Raw genomic sequence first — 26,826 nt, 5'->3', positions numbered from 1 at the left:
TTCGGTGGTTTGAATCATGATCAGGGGAAGCTGACTTCCTCCCGGATTACTATCGTACCTAGTAGGCCTTCATGACTTTTTGTGAGAACTCGGGGTTCCCTCCCCTTCGCTTTTCCATCCAGATGGAGCTGTCTTTTCTTCAGTCCGGACTTGAGATGGGACTGTCGCTGAGTTCCCTGAAAGGTCAGGTTTCGGTGCTGCCGTCCTTTTTCAAGGGTCCCTTGCTCTTATGGGTCCTGTGAAAGTTTTTTCTTCTGAGGATGGCACATTCGGTTTCCGTATGTTCCCCTTTTGCCTCCTTGAGATCTCAATTTGGTCCTGCGCGCTCTGCAGATGGCCCCCTTCGAACCTCTGAGAGAGGTCTCCCTGACCTTTCTCACCTGGAGAGTGGTCTTCCTTGTGGCCACATCTCCCATCAGATGGGTGTCTGAGCTGGCCGCTCTTTCCCGCCAGGAGCCCCTTTCTGGTTTTTCTAAAGGATACGGTTGTGTTCCGTCCGGTTCCCTCCTTTTTGCCCAAGGTGGTCTCTTCTTTCCACCTTTAGCAAGGATGTTGTCCTGCCCTCCATTTGCCCTTCTCCGGCAAACAACAAGGAACGCGCTCTACACTCCCTGGCTGTCGTCCGGGCCTTGGAAGTGTATCTCACGGCTACCGCTTACGTCCGCCGTTCTGATTCCCTCTTTGTGGTTCCCGAGGGACCTCGTAGGGGTCTGGCGGCCTCCAAGGTCACTGTGGCGCGATGGATCCGCTCGGCTATTGCCGCAGCTTATCGCGCTCGTGGTAGGGTTCCCCCGGCTCGGATTGCCGCTCACGCCACTAGGGCGGTGGAGGCTTCCTGGGCAAGGCGCAATCGTGCCTCTGCGTCTCAGCTACGTAAGGCGGCCACCTGGTCGTCCTTACGTTCCTTTACAAAGTTTTATCAGCTGCATCCCTGGCTTCGGCTGATGCTGTCTTTGGCCGCAGGGTTTTACAGGCTGTGGTTCCTGTTTGACCGTTGGACGTTCCTCCTGGCGGTGCTGATGTTTTCTCCCACCCCATGGACTGCTTTAGGACGTCCCATGGTCTGTGTCCCCCAATGGAATAAAGTACGAGAAAAGGAAATTTTTTGTGAAACTCACCTGTAAAATCTTTTTCTCGACTTTTCCATTGGGGGACACAGCTCCCACCCATTCTGTCTGTTGCAGGAGGGGTTTTTCAGTTCAGTTCATGTTTGTGGTTGGACCTTTTAGGCTTGGTCCGATGGCTTCCGTTATTTTTTTTTGTCTCCTTCTCCTACTGCTTTGCAACGCCTGGTGAACTCCACTCATGAACTCCACTCTTACAGAGCTTCAGCTGAAGATCTTATCAGCTGTATTCAGGAAAATAATTCTTGACAAACAGAGCAGAGAGGAAGCTGAGGTAACTCTAGCTCAGTGTTGTGAAGTAACTTCTCCTGCTGTTTGATTAGGACAGGTTTTGTGTGCACCAATAGGATGGCGGCCATTTTATTTTTCCTAATGATTGCTCCCTAGACAAAACGAGCCTTTATAACTAATGAAAGGAATTTGGGAATATATTTATCATAAATTAATATTTAAGTATTTTAATTTTCTTAATTCCCGGAGAACCCCTTTAAGCTAAAATTCCTTGCCTGTTGCACATTGTGTTTCCATACATGTAAATTTAACAGTTCAGGAAATATTGCAAATAGAGTATACTTGTTCACTTTAATCTCTTGGGTGAGAAAATCACTTTAAGGGGATGTATAGATCTTTTTATCTCATCTGACAGATGAAAGTTATCCTTTCTCATAACTCTGTTATGCTGTTCCTCTGTTATCCCTCCGGAATATATTTCCCTTGTCACATTCTGACACTGGCAGCGCTGATTATATGATGTAAGTATCACCTAGCTGTCAATGTTGACTAGGAATACATGGTGACATAATGGTGAATGACATGAAGATTGCTGGATTTTCAGTCACATGTTGCAACCTGCAATGCAAGCCACGTGCCTGTGACCTATTGTTACAGCCAAATTGTAGCCATTAAAATAGTTGCACAATAGCATATCGCAAACAGTTCGTACAGATGTTTTTGGTTGTGTGTCTTTTCTGAGAATTGCCATTGTGAAACGTCTCTCTGTGAAGTCCTAGGTGCGGACCCATTAATTTTCAATGGGGCCGGAATATGCTGTCCCCATCTGCATTTGTGGATCCACACTTCCGTTCCGCAAAAAAAATAGAACATGTCCTATTCTTGTCTGCAATTGTGGACAAGAAAAGGCATTTTCTATGAGATTACCGGCGATGTGCGGTCTGCAAAATGCAGAACGCACATTGCCGGTGTCCGTGTTTTGCGGATCCGCAATTTGCGGATCTGCAAAACACATAGGGACGTGTGAATGGACCCTAACAGAGGGACGGAAGAACACAGAGTTCTTAGAAAGGATGGTGCAGAATTCTTATCTTATGGGGAACACAACGATTTATTAAAATAGACCTGTCAGAGGACTATGGTTCTTGGAGTAACATGAAGCCATCATCGATGCCTATCGTATGGACTTTCTTACAACCGCGGACCCGAGACTCAGGGTGTGGGGAGGGAGGGAGGGTTTATGTTTTCCCTTTTTTCGGGGTGTTTGTATAAAATCTTATTGAAAATCAATAAAAAAAAGATTTGATAAAAAAAAAAAATAGACCTGTCAGGAGAGGTGACTACTACTCAAAGGAATATATCGGGCATAACTTAGGGGCAGTGTATGAGTGTTAAATATCGTCCAGCATTTCTTAATTTTGTTAAGAAATGCTTCAGAAGGAGCCAACTAAGTATGGAGAGTTCTTGATGAAAGATAAAAGTTAAAAGGATTTAATTCGCATAAAAACAAATGGTTACAAAGTTTAGGAAGAGAAAAAATAATGTACAGCAGATGAATAACAAAAGATGACAAGCAAGCAATTGGATTCCTAACCTTCCCAAATACTATTGTCGTCTCAAGAACTGTCAAAATTGACACTTCACACAAGTGCTGACCTTTCATGGTCCTTAAAATACCCTATCCTACCAAAAAGTGTTAATATATTATTTTACATTTCCCCCTGATTATGATTTTAAATCTAAATTTTCAATCATAACCTTCTAATTTAACGCAAATATTCATCATTCGTATCACATTCATTCATTGACCATGTTATAGCACTTGGTTGATTGATCAATTTTTGATTCAGTATTCAATATAGAATTGGAATACTGAGTTCTTTTTAACATTTCTTTTAAAATGTTGTCTCCCTTATTTATTTCTTCCTTTATATTCCTATATGTTTTCCTAATCCTATACATAATAAAAATTTGATAGATAACACACAAAAATATCACAATAAATATAGTAATAATAGGATGGGACAAAGTATTCCCAACTGCTGTTTGTGCAGAAGATTTTGTCCACATATTTACAGATTTCTTCAATTTTCCCCACCAAGATGTTCCAGACAGTATTCCATTCATGTTCTATTTCTGATACATGGGATCAATCATAACAGTTCCTCATGCCCCAAGTTCGGGACAGAAGAAAAAGATATCACTTTCAGGATGAACAGTACCCAACATATCAATCCTAAGGAAGATTAAAAGTACTGCACACACACACACATTCACACACGCCTTCATTGGTCAGAACAGTCTTTCAGTCATCTATGGTACTAGAGTCTGGGCTCCAATCCAGGGGTCCCATATCTTCATGAAGCGATCAGGGGTCCCTCTTCTCTCATACACAAACTTGTATAATTCAAGATCAGCATTAACTAGATGTACCCATTGTTGCACAGTAGGATTCTTAGGAGGTTTCCAGTTGAGAAGGATAGTTTTCCTAGCATAATATAAGAGTATTCTATACAGCTTCCTGCCAAATTTGGTTGGAACAATCTCGTTGGCTACTCTCAACAGACTAGTGAGCTCAGTACAGACGTTAGGAAAGCCTAGTTTGTCATTAAAATATTTATGGATCTCTTCCCAGAAGCCATGAATAATCGGACACTGCCAAACCATGTGTATAAGACAACCGTTTTCATGTCCACATCTTGTACAATGAGGGTTCGGCAATTTACCCATTTTAAATAGCCTCACAGGAGTATAATCCTATGAAGCCATTTAACTTGAATCAACTGATCCCTAGCACTTACCACTGTAGATCTCCATGTACAGCTAGATTCTTTAACATGAACATCTTCCAAACCTTCAATGTCCCTTTTCCACCTAACAAATGCCCTGTCTAGGGGGGAGTCCTGCAACGCCATCAACGACGCATACAGGGTCGACACTGGTTTGACCAACGGAACCCTCCTAATCGCTGCCTCAACTGTACCACACTCCAGTTTTAAAGGTTCTCTACCAAACTGAGCCTGACAGGCATGCCTGAGTTGAAGATATCTATACAAACAACGCTGGGGCAAATTTAATTCCTGTTTCAAACTATTAAAGGTTCTAAATAGGCCCTTATCATATAGTTGGGTAAGGTAGCGCACCCCCCTCTGAGGCCAAAATTCAAACTCCAGTAATGAGAACAGCTCCGGAAGCACTCTGTTTCTCCACAAAGGCAAATATGGCGACCAAGTAATATCATTCTCAGCAGGGTTACATTTCTGACCCCATTTGACCCACATCTGTACTGCAGCAGCCATCGATTGGGTGTAGTGTACTGTAGACCTAGCCCCCCTCCTATATGCCAAGTTCGTAAGTGCCTCATAGGACCCCAATAAAGCTGCCTCCAACACTACCGCCGGGTTACCGGAGTCAGCCCGTACCCACCACGCCACATAGCTCAGCTGCACCGCTACATAGTACATGTACAGGTTTGGCAAGGAAAGACCCCCCCGCAGGTAAGACGCCTGGAGGGTGGATCTCGCTATTCTGGGAGAAGACTTATTCCATAGAAAGGGAGCGATTATTCTATCCAAAGTAGCAAAATGTCTTTTGGGGAGTAACACTGGGGCAGCCCTATATAAGTATAGCAATTTTGGGAGAAGAATCATTTTTACCACATTGATACGCCCAATCAGAGTTAAAGGAAGGTTTTCCCAAGCCTCTAGCTTCCGAGTAATGGATTGCATTGTAGGAGCAACATTCAAATCATAAAATCTTGCCACTTCTTTATGAATAATAATCCCCAAATATGTAAATTGCTCCACAATCTGAAGCTTATTGTTCACCGAAATGCGAGCTGGGTCAACATCATCAACCAAACAGAGACTAGACTTAGCCCAGTTCACACGGAGACCCGAGAAACCCCCAAATTGATCAACAACACCTAAAAGGGTATCCAAGGATTTCCCTGAATCTGCTAGGTATACCAGCATGTCATCAGCATATAATGAAAGCTTTTCTGATATTCCAGCTATTTCCCAGCCTTCTATACCTGAGTTAGAGGATATGAGTATCGACAAAGGTTCCATGATTAATGCGAATAACAGGGGGGAGAGAGGGCAGCCCTGTCTAGTGCCTCTACCCAAGGGGAAGGAGTCCGATGTGTACCCATTCACCCTGACTCTCGCCGAAGGGGATCTATAAAGCATTTGTAACCAGCACAAAAATTTCTCCGGAAAGCCCATTTGAGTCAACACTGCCCACATAAATTCCCATTCTACTGAATCAAATGCTTTTTCATTGTCTAAGGACGCAAGAGCCCTCATACCTCTGTTATCATGTTTGACCTGTAGATTAGTGAACAATCGCCTTAAATTAATATCTGTGGTTTTCCCTGGCATAAAACCCGATTGATCTACCCCAACCAAGGAGAGAATTACCCCCCGCAATCTTAACGCCAGTACCTTCGCAAAGATTTTGACGTCAAGATTCAGAAGTGAGATAGGTCGATAAGAGCTACACTGGTCAGATGGTTTCCCCGACTTGTGAATCACTACTATCGTTGCCTCCAGAAAGGACGGTGGCAACGAACCACTTTCCAGTGCATACCTCAACAGCTTCCCAAACCTACTAACCAGGTCTTTAGAAAATCGCTTATACCATTCAGCAGGAAATCCATCGGGTCCCGGGGTTTTCTTGGTTGCTAAGGAACTAATGGTCGTTTCAATCTCCAGGTCAGATATGTCTGCCGCCAGGGCTCCCCTGTCATCTCTGTCCAAAGAAGGAATATTAATACCTGCTAAGAAATTGACAATTTCCTCCGAAGTACACGTGATCTTGGGGGCATACAATGTCTCATAATAGGAGGCAAACTGTCGGCAGACATCTCTGGGCTCCCTCAATAAGAGCCCCTGATCATTCAGAATTCCCGCCACCACCGTTTGTTGAGTCTCAGATCTAGTCAAGTACGCCAAGCCCCTGCCACACTTATCACCATCTGAAAAAATAGTTTGCCTCTGATTTAAAAGTTTCTTCTCAGTATATTCAGTTAAATGCAAAGTAAACCTACGCTGCGCCTCAAGCCACAAAGTCTGTTTCTCAGGGCACGGATCTAGTATATATAACCTCTCCTTATCAGCTAGTTCCGTCTCTAGTTTTATCCGTTTGATATTCAGCTCCTTTCTATGAGTTGCAATAGCAGCAATCAATGCCCCTCTCATTACTGACTTGAAAGCATCTCATTCTACCAGAGGATTCGTAGACCCTTCATTTTCTGCCCAGTAATTCCCCATTGCATCTAGACTCTCGCTCACCACAGGTAATACCTTGAGCCACATAGGGTTTAACCGCCACTGCTTATCAGTCAAAGCCAGCGGCTGTGACAGTATCAGAAGGAGGGGGGCATGGTCTGAAACTCCTCTCGGTAGATAATCACTAGACTTGATATAGGGGGATAAATCTCTGCTGACAAAGGCCAGATCTATACGAGAGAGTGAGCCAGTAGAAGCTGAATAGCAAGAGAATTGTGCATCTGTGGGGTGGAAATAGCGCCACGTCTCTACTAAATCATAAGTATTAGCCCAATGGGATAGGACATTGTTGTGTGAGGCCTGGGGAACCCTTCTGTCCCGTATAGGATCTAAAGTGGCATTATAGTCACCCATAATAATATAAGCCATTGCTGGAAATCCTGCTATTTTAGCTGTAATTAAGTCTAGGACCTCTCTGCGGAATGGCGGAGGAATATATAGTCCCACAAATAGGTACTGCAGGCCTCTGACACAAGCATGTAAAATCACATACCTACCATAAGGATCTAGCTGCACAGATAGTATTTGAAACTGAAGACTTTTAGCAATTAAAATAGACACGCCTCTAGCGTGGTTTGAGTAAACCGCATGATATGTGGGGCCAGGGCCGCTGATAGAAATCATGGGGCCCCGTACAGCATACATGACGGGGCCCCCTTCAGCTCCACCCCCTGATCCCTCCTTCAGCCACACCCCTGGCCCCGCCCTTGGCCCCTCCCCAGACGCCGCCTTGAAACAACATGCAGATTTGTCTACAAGTGATATTTATGGCGCTGGGGGGTCGTCTGTGAATGGCGGGCGCTGTTATGGAGGGGATCTGTGAATGGCACTTTTATGGAGGGGATCTGTGGATGGCACTGTTATGGAGGGGATCTGTGGATGGCACTGTTATGGAGGGGATCTGTGGATGGCACTGTTATGGAGGGGATCTGTGGATGGCACTGTTATGGAGGGGATCTGTGGATGGCACTGTTATGGAGGGGATCTGTGGATGGCACTGTTATGGAGGGGATCTGTGGATGGCACTGTTATGGAGAGGATCTGTGGATGGCACTGTTATGGAGGGGATCTGTGGATGGCACTGTTATGGAGGGGATCTGTGGATGGCACTGTTATGGAGGGGATCTGTGGATGGCACTGTTATGGAGAGGATCTGTGGATGGCACTGTTATGGAGGGGATCTGTGGATGGCACTGTTATGGGGGGATCTGTGGATGGCACTGTTATGGGGGGATCTGTGGATGGCACTGTTATAGAGGGGGATCTGTGGATGACACATACCGTATATAGCATCTTATGCTATGTGTCATCCACAGATACCCCTCCATAACAGTGCCATTCACAGATACCCTCCATAACAGTGCCATCCACAGATCCCCCCCATAACAGTCATCCACAGATCCCCCCATAACAGTGTCATCCACAGATCCCCCCCATAACAGTGTCATCCACAGATCCCCCTCCATAATGGTGCCATCCACAGATCCCCCCCATAAGTGTCATCCACAGACCCCCCGGCCCCCCCCATAAGTGTCATCCACATGACAGACCCCCCCCCCATAACAGTGCCATCCACGGATCCCCCGCCCTCCCTATAACAGTGCCGTCATGACGTCATCCATATAGATCCCCCCCGCCACTCACAGTAGTATACATTAATAAATCGGTGCAGCCGTGCAGGCTGCAGACAGTAACTTTAATTCTAGCACAGGCACAGCGCTCATCTCTTTACTAAAATACTACCTTACATTCAGCTCCTGCCTCCTCCCTCCACCCTCCAGCCTCCAGTAACAAGTGCGGGCGGCAGCGCTCACTCACTGACGTCACGCGCCTGCGCCGCCGAGTGGGAGGAGCAGGCGTGTGATGTCAGTGAGTGAGCGCCGCCCCCACACTGCCTGCTGTTACTGGAGCCAGCCCACTGACAGCAAAAAAATTAAAATGGCTCGGGAGTCGGCAGCCCGGGCCCCCCTGCCAGCCGGGCCCGGTACAACTGGGCCAGCTGTACTGGCCTATCAGCGGCCCTGTGTGGGGCCTATCCATGGGCGCCGCAAAGCTAGTACTTTCTGGCCCTGCAGGTGCGTTTCTTGCAATAACATTGTCAGGGTTATACCTCTTCAGATAATTGAACACTAAAGACCGTTTAATCTTATCATTCAGACCCCGAACATTCCACGAAAGTAGCTTAGTAGTAAGAGGGTATATGTTTCGTCAAACTAAAAGTGACAGGTACCACGCCCCCTTTTATACAGATAACCCCGCCCCTTTTATATTGATTGATATTGTTTGATATAAAATTTATAGTGTTTGATATAAAGTTTATATCGCTTGATATTAATTTTATATCGCTTGATATTGCTTGATATAAACTTTATATAGCTTGATATTAATTTTATATCGCTTGATATTGCTTGATATATATAGTATTCGTCCATTAAGGTCTTACCACTTCTGACAGCTTCTTACTACAGATGGCAACATCCTCCAAGACATTCTTCTCAGATTACTGTTAGGGGCTAAAACAGGAAGTTGAGCTTTCTGACAGACGCAGGACAGCTTACTACAGATGGTGAAATCTAATGTCCGGCAGTTACAAATAAAAAATAAATAAATTTTATATTTTGGCTATGCCCATTTATAACAGTTGATAAGTTTTTGATATAAAATTAAGATTTGGGCATAAAAAGGCCTATAATAAACATATAAATTCTTATAAAACATAATCTAACTATTTGTAAAACAGCAACTAATTAATGTGCTAATAGTTCCAACATGTTGTGGTTTACAACAGGACCCCAGCCTATATAAACATGACACATTCGGGGCATGGTTAGCACAGAGATACGTATGCACATCCAGGCATAGGTCCCTAAGACATTCAGCTGTTTTAGACTTTTCTACAGACGTGCTCATTAAAACGTCTGGACATTCCACAGGCTGTAGTCTTGTAATCGCAACGTTTCTAATGCATAGGTTACCCCATCTATCTAAATTCTATCTATCAATTTATCTACCTATCTATCCTTATATCTATCTAGCTATCAATTATCTATCTATCTTTCTATCTACCTAGCTATAGTCTATCTTTCCATCTATCTGTTATCTATCTATCCATTTATCTATCTATCAATCTATTTTTATCCAGACAACTGTATGTATATCTATCTATCTATCTATCTATCTATCTATCCATCTATCTGTTATCTATCCATTTATCTATCCAACTATCTATCTATCCAGCTATCTGTTATCTATCTATGTATCTATACATCCATATACCCCATCTATCTAAATTCTATCTATCCTTCTATCTATCATCTAGCTATCAATTATCGATCTATCTCTCTATCTACTTATCTATAGTCTAGCTAGCCATCTACCGGTTTTCTATCTATCTATCAATTTATCTACAGCTCTATCCTTCTATCTATCAATTATCTATCTTTCTATCTATCTACCTATCTATAGTATATCTTTCCATCTATCTGTTAGCTATCTATCTATCCCTTTATCTATATATTTATCTATGTTTCTATACATCCATATACCTCATCTATCTAAATTCTATCAATTTATCTCTTTATCTATCTATATTTCTATCTACATATCTATGTATCAATTACCTATCTAGCTATCTATTCTGTCTATCTACAGACATGTCAGGACATGTCCTAATATAAAGTCTATACATATATCTATCCATCTATCTGTTATCTATCTATGTAGCTAAACAACCATATACCCCATCTATCTAAAATGTATCTATCAATTTATCTTTCTATTTATCTATCTATCTCATATCTATATATCTCATATCTATCTATCTTTCTATCTACCTATCTATAGTCTATCTTTCCATCTATCTGTTATCTATCTATCTTTCCATTTATTGATCTATCTATGTATCTATACATCCATATACCCCATATACCCGGGTATCTATCTATCAACTATCTATCTATCAACTATCTATCTATCAACTATCTATCTATCTAGCTTTCTATCTACCCATCTATAGTCTATCTATCCATTTATCTATCCAACTATCAAGCTATCCATCTATCTGTTATCTATCTATGTATCTATACATCCATATACCCCATCTATCTAAATTCTATCTATCCTTCTATCTATCAACTAACTATATATCTATCTAGCTATCTTTCTATCTACCTATCTATAGTCTATCTATCCATCTACCTGTTTTCTATCTATCAATTATCTATCTATCTATCTACTTATCTGTAGTCTAGCTTTCCAGCTATCTATATTTATAGTGCTTGATATTAAATGTTATACTGCTTGATATTAAATTTATATTGCTTGATATAAAATTGATATACTGTTGTGCACTGTCACAGATGTCCTAAGACATATCCTACACAACCAACCCCCCAACACTCTGTGTCAATACACACCTCAGTATTTCTCTGTGCCAACCATCCCCACCACTCTGTGGCAATACACACCGCAATGTTGCAAAGTTGTATTCATTTAAAATGTTTACACAATACAAAATTTCAAAAATGTTGTACAATATGGTGTAAAAATGTCAAAATGATCAATTTATCCGTATATCTATCTATCACAATCTAACGTTTCAATAGATAAATATTTTATCTATTTATCTATCTATCAGTCTATCTAACAATTTATCTATCTTTCTAGCTATTTCTAACCATATAGCTACTATAACACGGCTATCTATCAAACATCTATCTATTTACATTTCTAGCTATCAAACATCTATTTATCTTTCTATCTAACTGGCTGTCTTTCTATCTTTCTATCTATTATTTATCTTTCTATCTATCTATCCATTTTATCTATTTATCTAGCTGCTAATATCTATCTAACGTCCAATCTTTCTATCTATTTTCCTACAATCACAGAGTGTCATATATTGGTGGTACGCTATCATCAATAACAATATCACAGAGTTATATAGCTACCTATTAAAAAATAACTTTTATTCAGTAATAATAAAAGAGCATCATTCCAATTCTTTCTATGATATTGGTTAGTATGCCAGATGTGATTACAGGCAGACCTATCCTGTACATTAGGGTAAAAAGGTTCAATTGATATAGGAGAAGGTAGAGCGTCAACACTTACGTTTGGATGATATATGCAAGTGTGGAGGATTCAATATCCTGGAGGATATGTGATGACTACCCCTTTACTTACCCCTAACATGACCCTAATGCTCACTCAAATTCCTCAGGTAGGCTGCTGGTAAATAGGACAAGAGGGATTGTCCTGTTGATGGTGACTTCCGATAGGGAATGTCCAAGGAAGAAGTGTCCCGACGCGTTTCCCCAAGCACGAAAGCTTGGTTCGTCAGGGGACTATGATGATGATCCGTAGCCGAAGGATGGTGGCTATACGTTCTGGCGGTACCAGAGGCTGATGATACGCAACCTCTACTGTCTTCTGGCAGAGTTTAAATAGCAGGCCTTTTGGCGCCATCTGTATAGTAACGCCCCCCCTCCTCGGTGGGTGTGTTGGTGTGCCGATGTCCTTATTGGTGCATGAGCGCTGTCCCTCACGCAGTATAGCACACCTCTAGCCGGCCTCGCTATCCTCTGTCTCTCCGATGCTCTGCGTCATATCCGGTCACATGATCGGGAGCCCTAGTCGTCTCATGGTCATGGTTTCCTGTCTGTGGAACGCATATGCGTGCCATATGTATGACACGCACAGCCCACCACTGATCCTCCTTCTTCACACGGACGCTTGGGTATCGGAATGTTATTATCTTATCTAAACTATAAGTAGAGACTCTGCAACTAGAGGCCAGTACAGAGAAATGTATTGGATTCAATATTTACTCGATAATTTGGAAATTGGTAATTAGTAGTAAGGTGTCTTTAGACTATTTGAGCCTATTCTGGCTCTGATAATAACTGGATTCATAGTCATATATAGTTTATTAATGGATCCTATGTCTATGGTACAGAGAGCATAGAGGCATAACTGAAAAGACAGAGGGGGGGGGGGGAAACTGATTCAGATAAAGCAAGTGTATGAGATTTGTTCATTCAATCCCAAGGGATGGGTGGTTTTAAGCCTATAGATCCACTGGGCCTCCTTTCTTAAGATTCTGTTGTCCCAGTCTCCACCCCTAGGTGATTGCTTTACCACCTCCACCACTTGAAATTTCAGGGTTTTTGCATCCCCATTGTGACATTCATTTACATGACGTGCTATTGGTTTTTCACGTTTATTCCTGATATCCCCCAGATGTTCACATACTCTTCTTCTAAATTCGCGCTTGGTTTTCCCAATATAGTTTAATGGGCAGGTACAGGAACACATGTATACTACTCCTTGGGTGCGGCAGTTAGCGAAATCATAGTTTCGATATACTCTGCCCGTGCTTGTACTAGAGAAGGAGTTAGATTTATATATAAATGGGCAACACACACAGTTGTTGCCACATCTAAAAGTTCCTGGGGGTCTGTTTCCCAGCCAAGTAGGGTCACTAGGTGGTTTTTGATAGTGACTATGTGTTAGTCTATCCCGTAGTGACCTACCGCGTCTATATGTGATGGTGGGGGTAGTTGATAGAAACTCAGTTATATCAGGATCAGAGAGTAGAATACCCCAGTTGTTATTCAGGATATTTCTTACCCTCTGACTCTGCTTGTCAAATGTGCCAATAATCCTGGTTTTGGTGTCAGTCTGACATTGGGGGACCTTTTTAACAAGTAACGAATGCCTATCTCTTTGGTCGGCATGCTGAAATGCCGCCCTTAGTATCTGGTCGGGATAGCCCCGTTCTTGAAATCTGCCACGTAAATCTGCGGATTGTTTGTAAAAAGAGGTATGTGATGAACAATTCCTTTTCATCCGCAGATATTGGCCTCTGGGAATACCTTGTTTAAGGCTCACTGGATGGTAGCTATCCCATTGAAGCAGACTATTAGTGGAGGTGTGCTATACTGCGTGAGGGACAGCGCTCATGCACCAATAAGGACATCGGCACACCAACACACCCACCGAGGAGGGGGGGCGTTACTATACAGATGGCGCCAAAAGGCCTGCTATTTAAACTCTGCCAGAAGACAGTAGAGGTTGCGTATCATCAGCCTCTGGTACCGCCAGAACGTATAGCCACCATCCTTCGGCTACGGATCATCATCATAGTCCCCTGACGAACCAAACTTTCGTGTTTGGGGAAACGCGTCGGGACACTTCTTCCTTGGACATTCCCTATCGGAAGTCACCATCAACAGGACAATCCCTCTTGTCCTATTTACCAGCAGCCTACCTGAGGAATTTGAGTGAGCATTAGGGTCATGTTAGGGGTAAGTAAAGGGGTAGTCATCACATATCCTCCAGGATATTGAATCCTCCACACTTGCATATATCATCCAAACGTAAGTGTTGACGCTCTACCTTCTCCTATATCAATTGAACCTTTTTACCCTAATGTACAGGATAGGTCTGCCTGTAATCACATCTGGCATACTAACCAATATCATAGAAAGAATTGGAATGATGCTCTTTTATTATTACTGAATAAAAGTTATTTTTTAATAGGTAGCTATATAACTCTGTGATATTATCTATTTTCCTATCAATCTATCCATTTATCTAACAATTTATCCATTTATCTATCTATCTTTCTATCTATTTCTAACCATCTAGCTACTATAACACGGCTATCTATCAAACATCTATTTACCTTTCTATCAAACATCTATCTATTTACCTTTCTATCAAACATCTATCTATTTACCTTTCTATCTATCAAACATCTATTTATCTTTCTATCTATCTAACTGGCATTCGTTCTTTCTTTATTTATATCTATTATCCATCTTTCTATCTTTCTAGCTATTTATCTAACAATTTATCCATAGCTACCACATAGCTATTTATCTAATTATCTACCAATCTATTTTATCTATCTATTTATCTAGCTTCTAATATCTATCTAACGTCCAATCTTTCGATCTATTTTCCTATCAATCTAGCCATTTATCTAACAATGTATCCATTTATCTGTCTTTCTATCTATCTTTCTATCAATTTTTGTATCTATCCAGCTATCTAACAATTTATCTATCTATGATCAATTTATCCGTTTTTCTGTGCCAATATAGACAGACAAACCCCAACACTCTGTCAATACACACAGCAATGTTGCAAAGTTGTATTCATTTGAAATGTATACACAATTCAAAATTTCAAAGTGTTGTACAATATGCTGTAAAAATGTCAAAATGATCAATTTATCCATATAGCTATCTATCTTTCTATCCTTCTATCAATCTATCTATTTATCTTTCTATCTAACCGTCTATCTTGCCACGATCTTTCTAGCTATCACATATCTATTTATCTTTCAATTTATCTATCAACAATCTATCTAAATATCTGCCAATTTATTTATCTAGCTTCTAATATCTAGCTTACAGCCTATCTTTCTATCAATCTATCTATATATCGACCTATCTATTTTAGCTGTCTTTCTATCTATCTATCTTTCTATTATATATCGTTCCATTATCTTTCTATCACATATCTATTTATCGATCTATCAATTTATCTATCCATTTATCTTTATATCTATCATGCCATTAAGCTGTCTATATATCTACCTATCTTTCCACTTTCTATCTATCCATAGATAGGGTTTTACGGGACGCCGATCCGGGTGATTTCATACAATTGCGTTTAGACGGCGGCGAGACGTTTGATTCGATTTTTTCTAATTGGTATTCTAGAGATGGATTTAGAGTCGAAACATTTTGGACAATATCGCTAACGCTTTACAGACTAACGCGGAGTGCATAGCCGGTAATACACTTAAACTAGTTGTCATCATTGTCAGGTGTCGCCGTGGTGGTGCCAGAAGACGTTTGGGCGGTGTCGCGTATAGTCGGATTATTGATCGTAAAAAACAACATTTATACGATTTTAATAATTACGATAATAACGTCTGTCTGTCCGCTAGTGTTTACGCTATTTTGGAGGGTGCTGCTTTGAGCGACGTCGCCTTGTTAGAGAAAGCTCAACAACTGCATAGAGACTTACAAATACCCGAGGGGTATTTGAAGCGTCGTAGCGTCCGGCATTGTGAGCTATAAACGTGTAACCCGAAAACTTACCGTCGGCAATAAATCGCACAAAGTCAAGCGTACAGGATTTTCCGCTAAAATGCAAGGAGTTGGGGCCGTATAGTGTGGTTGCGTAAAGGAAATTGGGTATATGCAAGCCTGTTTCTTGCATGCATTCAAAATCGTAAAAGATATACTTGTCAGTCATTTTTCGGGGTTGTATGGCTGCATGTAACAAACATGGTCGTCAAATTTGTCAACCTGCCCGCCGCAGATGGTGCATTTTAAACCGTTACATTTGTGCTCATCGCCACAGTCTATATATTTGTAACAAAATCCGCAAAAAGTTTTTTTCTTACAAAGAGCTTTATCAATAAGTGACAGGTTTCTATATTTGGGCTCTGGCACGCTTTACAAAACTGCATACACCCGTGTCGATATTTATGTTTGTATACAGTGCAACAAACGTCGCAAAAATAATCGAAACCGATAAAGGCTTTTAGATTTTTTATGCCATAATAATGCTTTTCATGGTGCAATATATAGACGGTCTTTTCTTTAGCTGTGCGGGCTGTGTGATAATAATGCCCCTGACCCCTATTGTGGTACAAAATTTTAATTGTGATGTTTAATTATTATTTTTTTTTTCGGTTTCGATTATTTTTGCGACGTTTGTAGCACTGTATAGAAAACATAAATATCGACACGGGTGTATGCAGTTTTGTAAAGCGTGCCAGAGCCCAAATATAGAAACCTGTCACTTATTGATAAAGCTCTTTGTAAGAAAAAAACTTTTTGCGGATTTTGTTACAAATATATAGACTGTGGCGATGAGCACAAATGTAACGGTTTAAAATGCACCATCTACGGCGGGCAGGTTGACAAATTTGACGACCATGTTTGTTACATGCAGCCATACAACCCCGAAAAATGACTGACAAGTATATCTTTTACGATTTTGAATGCATGCAAGAAACAGGCTTGCATATACCCAATTTCATTTACGCAACCACACTATACGGCCCCAACTCCTTGCATTTTAGCGGAAAATCCTGTACGCTTGACTTTGTGCGATTTATTGCCGACGGTAAGTTTTCGGGTTACACGTTTATAGCTCACAATGCCGGACGCTACGACGCTTCAAATACCCCTCGGGTATTTGTAAGTCTCTATGCAGTTGTTGAGCTTTCTCTAACAAGGCGACGTCGCTCAAAGCAGCACCCTCCAAAATAGCGTAAACACTAGCGGACAGACAGACGTTATTATCGTAATTATTAAAATCGTATAAATGTTGTTTTTTACGATCAATAATCCGACTATACGCGACACCGCCCAAACGTCTTCTGGCACCACCACGGCGACACCTGACAATGATGACAACTAGTTTAAGTGTATTACCGGCTATGCACTCCGCGTTAGTCTGTAAAGCGTTAGCGATATTGTCCAAAATGTTTCGACTCTAAATCCATCTCTAGAATACCAATTAGAAAAAATCGAATCAAACGTCTCGCCGCCGTCTAAACGCAATTGTATGAAATCACCCGGATCGGCGTCCCGTAAAACCCTATCTATGGATAGATAGAAAGTGGAAAGATAGGTAGATATATAGACAGCTTAATGGCATGATAGATATAAAGATAAATGGATAGATAAATTGATAGATCGATAAATAGATATGTGATAGAAAGATAATGGAACGATATATAATAGAAAGATAGATAGATAGAAAGACAGCTAAAATAGATAGGTCGATATATAGATAGATTGATAGAAAGATAGGCTGTAAGCTAGATATTAGAAGCTAGATAAATAAATTGGCAGATATTTAGATAGATTGTTGATAGATAAATTGAAAGATAAATAGATATGTGATAGCTAGAAAGATCGTGGCAAGATAGACGGTTAGATAGAAAGATAAATAGATAGATTGATAGAAGGATAGAAAGATAGATAGCTATATGAATAAATTGATCATTTTGACATTTTTACAGCATATTGTACAACACTTTGAAATTTTGAATTGTGTATACATTTCAAATGAATACAACTTTGCAACATTGCTGTGTGTATTGACAGAGTGTTGGGGTTTGTCTGTCTATATTGGCACAGAAAAACGGATAAATTGATCATAGATAGATAAATGGATAAATTGTTAGATAGCTGGATAGATACAAAAATTGATAGAAAGATAGATAGAAAGACAGATAAATGGATACATTGTTAGATAAATGGCTAGATTGATAGGAAAATAGATCGAAAGATTGGACGTTAGATAGATATTAGAAGCTAGATAAATAGATAAAATAGATTGGTAGATAATTAGATAAATAGCTATGTGGTAGCTATGGATAAATTATTAGATAAATAGCTAGAAAGATAGAAAGATGGATAATAGATATAAATAAAGAGAGAACGAATGCCAGTTAGATAGATAGAAAGATAAATAGATGTTTGATAGATAGAAAGGTAAATAGATAGATGTTTGATAGAAAGGTAAATAGATGTTTGATAGATAGCCGTGTTATAGTAGCTAGATGGTTAGAAATAGATAGAAAGATAGATAGATAAATGGATAAATTGTTAGATAAATGGATAGATTGATAGGAAAATAGATAGAAAGATTGGACGTTAGATAGATATTAGCAGCTAGATAAATAGATAAAATGGATAGATAGATAGATAGATAGATAGATAGATAGAAAGATAAATAATAGATAGAAAGAAAGACAGCCTGTCACAGTCGTTACCTTTGACTGTGACCTTCCGTTCTTGCTCGTTTGGCGCTCCTCGCTGAAGTTCTGTTCCTTTGTGTTATTTGTGGTTCTGTATGGGTTAACTCCCCTGTGTGCCTATTAGGAGTTAATCCTCTGTCTTCTCCATGGGTGTGGTCTCTTTGCTGCACCCATGGAACCTGTATATAAGGCTGAGGTTTCCTCAGTTCTGTGTCAGCTCTCCTGGTGTGTGTTGTCTTGTCCTGCTCTGCTCCTGGTTTGTACTCTCTCTCCCATGCTGCTGACCCATGGGATCCGTGTCTGTCTGTGCTCTGTGGGTTTCCCTACTTGTTCATTAACGTCGTCTGTCTGTTATCTGTTCTGCCTGTTATGTTTTAGTTACTTTGTGTTTATTCTGATGTCTGTGTTCAGCAAGCCTTTGTAGCAGAGTGGCATGACAAGGCCATGCAGTTTACTACTGGTGGAGCAAGTCCTTCTCTGCTCATTGCCACTCCTGCTCCCTTGCGTGAACTCCTGCTCGTATTATTAGTTCCCCTGTTTTGTATTCATATGTCTGTGTTCAGCAAGCCTTTGCAGCAGAGTGGCATGACAAGGCCATGCAGTTTACTACTGGTGGAGCAAGTCCTTCTCTGCTCATTGCCACTCCTGCTCCCTTGCATGAACTCCTGCTTGTGTTATTATTTGCCCTGTTTTGTATTTACCTGTCTGTTATGTTTGCCTATGTGCCGTCGGTACCTTCTGGTACCTGTTGTCCATTCGCTCCTGCTGTCACTGTCTAGTTCACGCTCCAGAGTGGACCCTGGCAACTTCCTGCGGCAAAGTCTAACCCTCACTATCTAGGGCTCTAGTGAATACCAGGAGTTGCTTAGTCACGCCCCTCTGGAGTATTACTAGACAGTGGCGCAGTGGGGGTTTTCTCCCACTGTGCTGACGGTACATAGAGCTCTTGTTTTGTCTGTGCTGCCTTCCCATATTTTTGTTTGTGCAATAAACTCTTATGTGTCTGTACCTGATTTGCGTTTATTGCTTGACGACGCAGTGGTCTCTCCTGGGACCTCCAACTCGTGACACAGCCAGTTAGATAGAAAGATAAATAGATGTTTGATAGCTAGAAATGTAAATAGATAGATGTTTGACAGATAGCCGTGTTATAGTAGCTATATGGTTAGAAATAGCTAGAAAGATAGATAAATGGATAAATTGTTAGATAGATTGATAGATAAATAGATAAAATATTTATCTATTGAAACGTTAGATTGTGATAGATATACGGATAAATTGATCATTTTGACATTTTTACAGCATATTGTACAACATTTTTGAAATTTTGTATTGTGTAAACATTTTAAATGAATACAATTTTGCAACATTGCGGTGTGTATTGCCACAGAGTGGTGGGGATGGTTGGCACAGAGAAATACTGAGGTGTGTATTGACACAGAGTGTTGGGGGGTTGGTTGTGTAGGATATGTCTTAGGACATCTGTGACAGTGCACAACAGTATATCAATTTTATATCAAGCAATATAAATTTAATATCAAGCAATATAACATTTAATATCAAGCACTATAAATATAGATAGCTGGAAAGCTAGACTACAGATAAGTAGATAGATAGATAGATAATTGATAGATAGAAAACAGGTAGATGGATAGATAGACTATAGATAGGTAGATAGAAAGATAGATAGATAGATATATAGATAGTTGATAGATAGAAGGATAGATTAGAATTTAGATAGATGGGGTATATGGATGTATAGATACATAGATCGATAAATGGAAAGATAGATAGATAACAGATAGATGGAAAGATAGACTATAGTTAGGTAGATAGAAAGATAGATAGATAGATATGAGATAGATAGATATGAGATAGATAGATAAATAGAAAGATAAATTGATAGATACATTTTAGATAGATGGGGTATATGGTTGTTTAGCTACATAGATAGATAACAGATAGATGGATAGATATATGTATAGACTTTATATTAGGACATGTCCTGACATGTCTGTAGATAGACAGAATAGATAGCTAGATAGGTAATTGATACATAGATACGTAGATAGAAATATAGATAGATAAATTGATAGAATTTAGATAGATGAGGTATATGGATGTATAGAAACATAGATAAATATATAGATAAAGGGATAGATAGATAGCTAACAGATAGATGGAAAGATATACTATAGATAGGTAGAAAGATAGATAATTGATAGATAGAAGGATAGAGCTGTAGATAAATTGATAGATAGATAGAAAACCGGTAGATGGCTAGCTAGACTATAGATAAGTAGATAGAGAGATAGATAGATAATTGATAGCTAGATGATAGATAGAAGGATAGATAGAATTTAGATAGATGGGGTATATGGATGTATAGATACATAGATAGATAACAGATAGTTGGATAGATAACAGATAGATGGATAGATAGATAGATAGATAGATATACAGTTGTCTGGATAAAAATTGATTGATAGATAAATGGATAGATAGATAGATAGATAACAGATGGAAAGATAGACTATAGCTAGGTAGATAGAAAGATAGATAGATAATTGATAGCTAGATAGATATAAGGATAGATAGGTAGATAAATTGATAGATAGAATTTAGATAGATAGGGTAACCTATGCATTAGAAACGTCGCGATTACAAGAATACAGCCTGTGGAATGTCCAGACGTTTTAATGAGCACGTCTGTAGAAAAGTCTAAAACAGCTGAATGTCTTAGGGACCTATGCCTGGATGTGCATACGTATCTCTGTGCTAACCATGCCCCGAATGTGTCATGTTTATATAGGCTGGGGTCCTGTTGTAAACCACAACATGTTGGAACTATTAGCACATTAATTAGTTGCTGTTTTACAAATAGTTAGATTATGTTTTATAAGAATTTATATGTTTATTATAGGCCTTTTTATGCCCAAATCTTAATTTTATATCAAAAACTTATCAACTGTTATAAATGGGCATAGCCAAAATATCAAATTTATTTATTTTTAATTTGTAACTGCCGGACATTAGATTTCACCATCTGTAGTAAGCTGTCCTGCGTCTGTCAAAAAGCTCAACTTCCTGTTTTAGCCCCTAACAGTAATCTGAGAAGAATGTCTTGGAGGATGTTGCCATCTGTAGTAAGAAGCTGTCAGAAGTGGTAAGACCTTAATGGACGAATACTATATATATCAAGCAATATCAAGCGATATAAAATTAATATCAAGCGATATAAAGTTTATATCAAGCAATATCAAGCGATATAAACTTTATATCAAACACTATAAATTTTATATCAAACAATATCAATCAATATAAAAGGGGCGGGGTTATCTGTATAAAAGGGGGCGTGGTACCTGTCACTTTTAGTTTGACGAAGCATATACCCTCTTACTACTTAGCTTAATTACCGCCATTTATTCTTCCAAAAATAACATCTCCATAGTTTCCGACCAATGAAGGCACATTCACGCACACATACAATCCACATCAAAGAACCCCTCAACAGAGAAACCCTCTTCAACCCACCCATTCCCAACCTCCCTAACCCACCCTGCCCAAACCTTCCTAACATGGTTGAGCCTGACACCCCAAACTAGCAACTCCTGGGTACGATAACCTACCCTAACTCATTAGAACATATATACCATATAGGTACGTTGGTGATAGGAAGCAAGTATATACGTCTACCCACAACAGTGCATAATCAAACAGGGTGTTGCCACCCAGCATACCAATATGGGGTTAAACATCAGATCAATAGACAAAGTCAAAGAACAGGGATTCTAACAGGAGTAATAATGGTGCATTTAAACCAGATATTCCCCCCCTCCCCCAACCACCTTGTCAGCAAAACAATTTAACATTTAATCAGGTATTATTTGCTCCAGCTGCCATCACTATAGTATAAACTATCAGCGGTGAGGCTTTGCATTTAGATTTCTCTCAATCCATTCAGTAGCCTCTTCAGGAGTACTAAAAAAACTGACTGTTTCACCATCCTGCACCCTCAAGCGAGAAGGGTAGATCATGGCATATTTCACATTTTTGTCCCTCAGCCGCGCTCGGACCTCAGTAAACTGCTTCCTTTTCTTCTGGACCTCTGCAGTAAAGTCTGGGTAAAAGGACAAACGGACATTCTCATAGCTGACATTCCCCTTCTGCCGAGCAGCTAGCAAAATAGCGTCCCTGTAGTTCAGGATCTTCATGATGAAAGGTCTAGCAGGGGATCCCGGCGGTAAGGGCCTGGTTGGAATCCGATGTGCCCTTTCTATAACAAAGCAACTGGAAAGTGAGATGGGATGTAACACTTCTTTTATGAGCTGTTCCGCAAAAATTTCTGGGGTAGACCCCTCCGCTCGCTCCGGTAAGCCCAGGATACGGACGTTGTTACGTCTATTGTGGTTCTCAGCGTCCTCCGCCCTGGCTTGCAGCATCAGTACCTGTTGCAGCAGCTGCCTGGTGTCATTTCCAGCTGCTCTGGACGCATCTTCCACATCACTCACTCTTTGCTCCACTGCAGATGTTCTTTCACATATTTTGTCAAAATAGTGTCGCAAACAGCTAAGGTCAGACTGTAAATGGTCTATCTTTGATGTAAGAGCAGCTTGACAGGCAGCTATAGCTTTCATAATTTGAGAGGCTTCAGCAGAGGAACCAGGGACAGGAGACCCCTCACTTTCCTGTTCAGTTTGACTCATGGCGTCCATGAATCGTTTAACAGATGATGGAGCCACAGAAGAAGTTTTGCGGCCAATAGAAATAGTCCACAGACACTTTAAAGATCTGCTGGGTTTTGTCACTCATGCAGCAAATCAAGATAAGGCTTTATTAAATTCAGCAAGTCCTGCCACACAGCCAAGTAGACTGCCAGATATCTTTACATTCCTCAGGGGGGAGGGGGATAAGTACACCAGCACCACCATTAAACTTTCATATAAACTGCGGTGAACTCTGCAGCTTTCATATATAAGGGCTCCTAACAGGATCACCACTGCAGGACTTCAGGATAATAGTGGAAGTAGGGAAATACAGAGCGTTTCGCTGATCCACTCCGTTTGCTGGGGCAGAGAGGAGCGCCGCTGCACATACACTTAACGGCAAGATGGCGCCCACCGCGCGGCTTCTTCCCGCCTCTGTCGTCGGGCTCAAGACTCCAGCAGGTATCGGCAGCAGTCCAAGGTAAGTTGTTAGCAACTTTCAGCAAGCCGTACCTGCGCTGTGTACCTTGCGGCGGATCGTGCCCCTGCCTCACTCCACACTCTGCTCAGTTTGCGTCCCTCCGCTCCTCTCCCTCAATCCGTCGGCATCCACAGCGCCACAGCCAAAACTCAGCAATCCAGCACCGGGCAGAGTGTCCCCAAGTATGGAGGGATCCAACATATAATGAATGAGCTCAAGAAACCCCGATTATGCCAGGTGTAAAAAGGATATTTCACAGGATTTTGTAGGAGCACTGCAATCCTACTTCCTCACTCCATGCTGGCTCGGCCACGCCCCGTATTATGGAAACAAGAATGATAAATCGCCTTATCTTGCTCCGGTAAACAGATTATTTTAGAAACAAAGTGTAGACATGAAGAAAGATCCAATTGTTCTATATGAGAACTATCATATGCAAATTCAGTATATTGCAATTGATAATAAATCAACTGTGTTTCACTCACAGGAATTCCTAAATCAATTATTGGAACGACCATTTGTTCGCTTCCAGCTACTGGGATCAATGAGTTCGCTGTACATGTGTTCTCATTACATCCTAACCACTTATTTACCCATAAATCTACATGTCTCATACTATAATTATATTTCATAGGTAAATTTTCCAGTATATCAAGTGGAGTAATTCCACTTTGTAAAGCCTGAGCCATCATTTTTAAATTCGTAGAATATTCTATTTGGATTTCTATACATGCACTGACTCTTGTTCACTTCGGATCAAACTTAAAGTAACATCTTGAAGATGCGAAACAGAAGATCCTAATACAACTACAGAATTAACAATAATTTTTTCCAAAAGCTGATTTAGACTTTTCTGTACTTTTAATTCCTTTCTTTCCCAGATAACCTATGGTTTTTAATTGTAATGAATTTATATTCATTGTATTGACCAAGCTTCCAAAGGTACCTATTCCTCCTAAAATACCCTCTACTATACCTCTTTTAGTTCTAGTTTGTTTGGAAATACTCTTCTTAAACCATCGTTCTAAACCTTCCTCCATGTGAGCAAGATGCTTTCCACATTGAGGATACTTTGATGATATTTTCCAGTCTGATATATTAAATGTCCACATTATGGTGACATATTTACCATTTCTCAAAAGAGACTTCGACTGGAAGTGATTAATCTGGAAAGGACTAGATGGTTCAAATTTAACCTTGGTACAAATATTTTCTGTAGGTGACCACACAGTGACCTTTACAGTTTCACATTGTTTATGATTATTTATAGTTAATATGCAACACTGATAAATTCCTGAATCTTTGGAAGATGGATGGTCTTGATAAAATATGAACTTTTTATCAAACCATTTCACATTCCCAGATTGACCTTTATGAATCATGTTAGTTGGACCATTAGAGAAACTACCTAAAAATACCTCTCCTTTTGTCCAAGTTACCACTGATTCAGATGGAATCTCCAATCTTGTGTTGCACTTTAAATATAATGGATCTGTTCCTTCCTGAATATTGACCAATGTTGGAGCGATTTGAACTTCAGGATTAATAACATTTGTACCTCTGACATTTATGGTTATATTAACTTCAACAGGTTCCCTAATTATTTGGAATCTCCAATTTTCCACCCAATCTTCATCAACGTTTCCTGTTATGGGAAATATTGATGAATCCATGATTTTTACATAATTCTGGGTTTGAAACCAAATTTCCTCTCGAGATTTTTCCACTTTTCCTAATGATATCTTATCATTTGTGAGGTCTCCAGACCATGTAGCTGACTCATTTCCTTTTATCACGATACTCTATCGATGTACACTCCCATGTACCTGTTCTATTGTTATGTGTGAATGTTCCTTGTAATTGAGTGAACTTTTTTTTGGGTCCTGCTGTTGCATGTAATTCAATGTGTGTATCATGTCTGAAGTGTAATTCAATACAACAGTTAACGCCATAACCCATGCAAAGACTTCCGGAAATGTCTCTGGAATTATCTTGAATTTGTTCTTCCGGAAAATCCTCAAGATGAAATCCTCTTCTCCTTCGTGCAAGGATTGAAGTCTCTCTATCATGGTCACTCTTTTTATCATGAAACAATTCTGCGAACGTAGTTGTGAACATCATCATCAACAATGACATTCTCATCATGAAACAGTTTTTCTGAAGACATCTTTTTCCGTTGTAGAATGCATATTCCATGAAGAATTTCATTCCCTAATGAAGAAAAGCAGTATCATTATTTTGGTACATACAATTTACATTGATCAACATGTACCCACAATTTATGTTGTCTGCGAGTATTCTTTAAAGCATTCGGTGCTCTTTGAACCAAAATCATTACTTGTACCATAGTATCAATGATTTCAAAGGGACCTTCCCAATTACTTTCCCAAGGTCCACTCTTCCTGAAGGTCTTAATCATTACAAAAGTACCTTTCACAAATTTAGAAGAGTGAGGTGGGATCATGCGTTGCATTTTGGATGCAGCATATGGAAGAATTGTACTTAAATTCTCTTGTAATAACTGTAACCACCTGGACCTTGCTACTGCATCTTTTTGAGGAGTAGACAAGAATAGTTCGTTTGGGAAAATTAATGGCATTGTTCTTCCCGTCATCAATTCAAATGGAGTATATTGTGTCGTAGAGGAAACAGTTCCTCTTATACTCATCAATACAAAGGGTACTGCATCAACCCATGTATTCCCTTTGTCTAATAACATTTTTGCAATCCTTGTCTTAATTGTTCTGTTCAATCTTTTCACAATGCCTGCAGATTGTGGGTGATACGATACATGGAACTGTTGTTTTACGCCTAGAATAGCACAAACTGTTTGCATAATTTTACCTGTAAAATGACTTCCTCTGTCAGATGTAATCATTCTTGGGATCCCCCAAGTACAAAACACATGATTCATCAATGCCCTTGCTGTAGACAGAGCATCATCCTTCCTGACAGGTAAGATCTCTACCCATTTTGAAAATACATCCACCCACCACTAATGCATACCTCAGTCCATGTTTACCTGAAGGTAGAGGACCTATGTAGTCTATCTGTAATGTAGACCAAGGACCATCTGCAGGTGCAATTCGTAAAAGTGGAGGCTTTTGTCCTTTAGGTCGCGGGTTGACTTGAGCACAAATGAGACATGACTGAACAACATCTTGGACAGTCTTCTCCATTTTGTCCCAGTAAAATT

The 26,826-nt window shown here is 40.2% G+C and overlaps 1 protein-coding gene across 2 annotated transcripts in view; it reads left to right on the top strand.

Moving 5' to 3' along the window:
* The window catches only part of GNPAT (glyceronephosphate O-acyltransferase), a 119,028-nt gene that overhangs the window by 67,396 nt on the left and 24,806 nt on the right, over positions 1–26,826 (top strand). The gene's annotated exons all lie outside the window — the stretch shown is intronic.

The sequence above is a fragment of the Bufo bufo genome, chromosome 4 (assembly GCF_905171765.1).
Source record: "Bufo bufo chromosome 4, aBufBuf1.1, whole genome shotgun sequence".
Lineage (NCBI taxonomy): Eukaryota > Metazoa > Chordata > Amphibia > Anura > Bufonidae > Bufo > Bufo bufo.
Note: the sequence above shows the minus strand (reverse complement) of the source record. Positions and strands in the feature narration are given on the sequence as shown.